Source organism: Mus caroli, unplaced genomic scaffold (assembly GCF_900094665.2).
Source record: "Mus caroli unplaced genomic scaffold, CAROLI_EIJ_v1.1 scaffold_18832_1, whole genome shotgun sequence".
NCBI lineage: Eukaryota > Metazoa > Chordata > Mammalia > Rodentia > Muridae > Mus > Mus caroli.
In genome coordinates this window covers 1-4,954 of record NW_018389858.1, presented here as the reverse complement: position 1 = coordinate 4,954, position 4,954 = coordinate 1, and the positions used below count along the sequence as shown (strand labels likewise).

The 4,954-nt window shown below is 42.3% G+C and overlaps 1 non-coding gene across 1 annotated transcript; it reads left to right on the top strand.

Annotated features, from left to right (window-relative positions):
- Positions 1-1,169: 1,169 nt before the first annotated feature.
- LOC115030308 lies at positions 1,170-1,273 on the top strand. The gene has a single exon (XR_003835894.1). It is a non-coding gene; the product is annotated as a U6 spliceosomal RNA (small nuclear RNA).
- Positions 1,274-4,954: the final 3,681 nt, after the last annotated feature.

Here is a 4,954-nt window from a genome sequence, read left to right as displayed (position 1 = left end):
AGGAGAGGAGAGGAGAGGAGAGGAGAGGAGAGGAGAAAGGAGAGTAAGGGGAGTAAGAGCAAGAGAGTGAGGAGGGGCCAAACAGCCCTCTGGTATGCTGTTGCTAGGTAACTGGGGAGGAGTTTAGCCTGAAGGTCAGAAGCTTGGGACATTGCCTAAAAGCCATGCTTCTCTTGTGGGGGCTGAGGGGGCAGTAACTTCGACAGGAGCCAAGGTCCAGGAGACATGAGAGAACTCCTTCTGTCACATGTAGGTGAATTATCACCACCGGGACCCGGGATTCAACATCTAGCCTCAACTGGGAACCAGGCTGTCTTTGCATAGCCCAATGTCACACAGTGAAATGACATGGTGAGATTTACACACAATTTATGACTATACTAAAAGCCCCTGAACTTGAAATGCTGAACTGCATGGTATTTATGGCATATAAATTGTCCAATAAAAATATTTAAGAGCCCTTGAGATGGGTCAGTGGGTAAGGTCAGCTTGAGCCTTGAATCCATGTAGTGGAAAGTACACTGATTTCCTCAAGTTACCTTCTGACCACAAGTGGGATGTGGCATGGGTGCGCGCGCACACACACACACACACACACACACACCCAAGAATTTTTAAAGAAGAGAGAAAGTAAATAGAAAAAATTATTTTGGTCTGACCCTTGTAATAAAAGTCATTATTACAACAAGTTGAGGAGCTTAAGTGGCACCTGGGGACGAGATGTCACTGTGCCATCAGTGTTCATTTCCTGGTCTTGATTGTTGGCTTTTGGCTGTGCATGAAGATGGCTTTATGGGAAGTAGACACTGCTATTTGCACCAGTGAACAGCAGAAATTATTTGTTCATGATGGGAAAACTCTGCAACTGACACTCAAGTGCAAGGAAAGCCTAGGAGAGGGGAGAGAGCAGCTTACTTATCAGTTATTGTTGTTTCAAAACAAGAGTTGTAAAACACAATTTAATTTTCAAACATGAAGGCACAGATGACATGCTGGTTTCCAGGCAGACGAAGGGACCAAGGAGTGAGCTTCCCTGACAGCCACCAGTGCACCTGCAGTGAGGAAGGGGTGAAAAGATCCTTTACACAGTTGCAACTGAGCCGTAGGTTTTCTAAAGTTTCCAGTTGGTATCATTCATTGTGGAGTTTCTACTCTGAACCATGAACACTGTGCTTTCTCTGGCAACATGTAGGTTAAAAATTGGAATGACATAGAGATTAGCATGGCCCTTGCCGAGGATGACATGCAAATTCATGAAACATTCCATATTTAAAAGTAATTATCTAGGAAATAAAGGTCGACACAATACTGAGTAATGATGGAGAAAAGCAGTTATTTCAAGATTGCTTCTTTATTGATGGCCGCATCTCTTTACAATGAGAGGGATGAGATCACATTGGAATTTGCTGCTTAGAAAGTAGGACAGCTCATCATTCTTGGTTTTGTTAGTCTGGTATCCACTAAGTTCCAAGTCACTTTTTCTCCAACTACCACTGAAGACTCTTATGTGGAGGTAACAACCACCCCCTGGAACATCTCCACGGAATTTTTCAGTCAACATAAATATCAACTGTGCCTCATCTGTGCCTCATCTGGCCTGGAACTTTTTGAAAAACTTTTATTCATAGTATTTTAGTTAGTCCTTTGAGCTCTTTCTTCTCATTGTGAAACTGAGGACTTTTCCTTGGCATTCTATTTAAGGCCCTACATCCTCCAAGCCCTCTAGATGCCTGATATCTGATGCTATAGGAAAGTGGAGTTGTGGGTAGGAGTGTTCATACTCCCAGACACTGAAAGAAATGTGGACATGCAGGCCTGTCTAGCCCTCTTCAGTCAGATCAGTATTTTATCCAGTATGACAGGTGACTCATGGGCACATTTAAGGTTGAAAACATCAACTTCATTGGAGGATTGTAATGAGGTATAAAGATTTAATACTCCACAAAAATAAAATGTTCCAAATATTTATTGAGATAAACCTATGAGTGAGAACTATTTAGCCTTAAATATTTAGTCATTGAATTTTAGGCCTGTGACCCCATCTAGAATGTTCAGTACCCTAAGCATGAAGGCTCCCATCTGTTCTACTCACATAAAATCTGATGGTGCCTAGCTTGGTGGCACAAGTCTGTAATCCCAGCATTGGGAAATTGAGGCAGCAGGAGTGCCTTGAGTTTGAGGCTAGTTACCTACACACTACACTATTTTGCAAGACTACATGTGAAACATATATACATATATATATATATATACAGACAGACAGACAGACAGACAACAAACCAAACTGATCTTGACCTCCAGAATGATTTGGTTTCAGAGAGGAAAACAACAGGATGTCAGAAAACAAAGTGACAGATTGCAAACCTACCTCCATAATTTGCATACATTTTTCTGTTTTAAAACATGTAACATGATACATTTTTATTATTTAGATGATAGGCAACATATATTAACATGGTAGAAACATTGAGTTCTGTTTTGACTGTGATGGTTTGGTGGGCATTGCATCCTGGAATCAGCTCAGGAAGCCTTAATAAACCTAGGTGCCTTCACACATCAGCTTCAACTAGTGGGACTGGAAAATTCCATAAGTAATTCAAGCTCCTGGGATTATACTTGTGAGGCAGAGAGATACCCAGCATGAATTCACCTTCAGGTACTGGGGAAAGTGAGGCTGCAGTAAAGACTGTGGCTTGTCCGATTTTACCCTTGGGGTGTTAAAATTACTCTGAAAGGCTTAATGTTGCACTTTTAGCTGTTATAAAAGTCTGAACAAAACCCGCATATTTCTTGTTTCTGAAATACCCCCACACTCTTGCAGCAGTGTCAGAATATGCATCAAATTATGAAGGTTTGATTTGAGATCAAGCTTTTTCTTGAAGTACATCAATTTACCTTGTCAGCAATCTCCTGGATTTCTGATGTGGCAGGTCTGGCCTCTGACAAGCCTCCCTTTATTTTTTTGGTGTATTGATTCATTGCTGGGCAGGGTACTGAGAAGAAATGATCCTGAAAGGTCTGAGATTCAGGATTTTAAAGATATCTGCAAACTCCTGCTCTATAATGTCTTATCTCCACAGTATCAGAGGAAGTGGAGAAATGAGTGTGGCCTCAGGCAAGTCTTACTGCATCTCTGAGGGGAAATGTTGAGTGGAGTTGGGGGGAAATGAGTTGGGGGAAGTGAGCAAGCTTGGGTGTCCACACTCAGGTGTGGTAAGCATGGCTCCTCCCTGCAATCTCTGTGCCAATAATGTCAACATTTTGTGCCCTAGGAGGAAAGACATGCATAACCTGAGTTTCTAAATATGGTAAACCTCGGAGAGTTCTTTACACAGAATACTGAGTAATGTCAAGGCCGGTTGCACATGATCCACCCAACCTTATAAAGATAATAAAACTGTCTTTGAAGCCGGGCAGCAATGGCACATGCCTTTAATCCCAGCATTTGGGAGGCAGAGATTTCTGAGTTCAAGGCCAGCCTGGTCTACAGAGTAAATTCCAGGACAGCCAGGGCTATACAGAGAAACCCTGTCTCTAGAAACAAACAGACAAACAAAAACAAAACAAAAACAAACAAACAAAAAAAGACACACACACAATCCCTGTCTACAGTGGATTTTTACTGGCAGTTTCAATGTTTATCTTCACTCATGAAGAGTCACATGGCAAACACCTTTATTTTTTCTGCTGCTGTTGATTTTCTTGGGATTTTATTGATGTTGTTCATGTTCTTATTTTGTTTTGTTTTGTGAGTCAAGGTTTTTCTGTTTAACAACCCCTGGCTGTGCTGGAACAAACTCTGTAGATCAGGTTGGTCTTGAACTCCAAGGATCTCCCTTCCTCTGAGTCCCAAGTGCTGGGATTAAAGACATGAGCCAACATGTCGGGTGATTAAATATTTTTTAGAAGGGCATGCTTGTACCCCAGGTTGTCCTAGAATTCACTCTGTAGCCCAGGCTGTCCTGCAACTCACTATGAACCTTGAACTTCTAACTCTTTTGCCTCTACCTGCAGAGCCCTGGGATTACAGGAATGACCTTGAATGTCTGACACCTTCTGCCTCTGCTTCCCAAGTGATGGGTTTACAGTCAGTGGGTAACTTATCAGGTAATATCCCAACCATTTAAAAAGTAAGAGGCCTCTTTAGAAGAATTGCTGGTGTCGAGAGAGAAGAGATAGGGATAAAATATAATAGGGCACACAGCAAAAGGACAGAGGCTTACTGCTCATCCATCCCTGCCCACTGGAGTGATTCAACCAGAGAGAGAGGGGGTAGACAGGTTCAGTTCTGAGTGAGAGAGACATAGGTGTCTGTTATTTTATTGTGTTCTTCTGTATTTTAAACAATCTAGAAATCAAGAAAAACATGAAATACGTATATCTATAAACAGCCAAAATACTTTTTTTTCTTCCATATTTTTTATTGGGTATTTATTTCAATTACATTTCCAATGCTATCCTAAAAGTCCCCCACACGTTACCCCACCCACTCCCCTACCCACCCACTCCAGTTCTTGGCACTGACGTTCCCCTGTACTGAGGCATATAAAGTTTGCACGACAACCAATGGGCCTCTCTTTCCACTTATGGCCAACTAGGCCATCTTCTGATTCATATGCAGCTAGAGACACAAGCTCTAGGGGGGGTATTGGTAAGTTCATATTGTTGTTCCACCTATAGGATTGCAGATCCCTTCAGCTCCTTGAGTACTTTCCCTAGCTCCTCCATTGGGGGCCCTGTGATCCATCCAATAGCTGACTATGAGCATCTACTTCTGTGTTTGCCAGGCCCCGGCATAGTCTCAAAAGAGACATCCATATCTGGGTCCTTTTAGCAAAATCTTGCTAGTGTATGCAATGGTGTCAGCGTTTGGAAGCTGATTATGGGATGGAACCCTGGATATGGCAGTTTCTAGATGGTCCATCTTTTCATCTCAGCTCCAAACTTTGTCTCT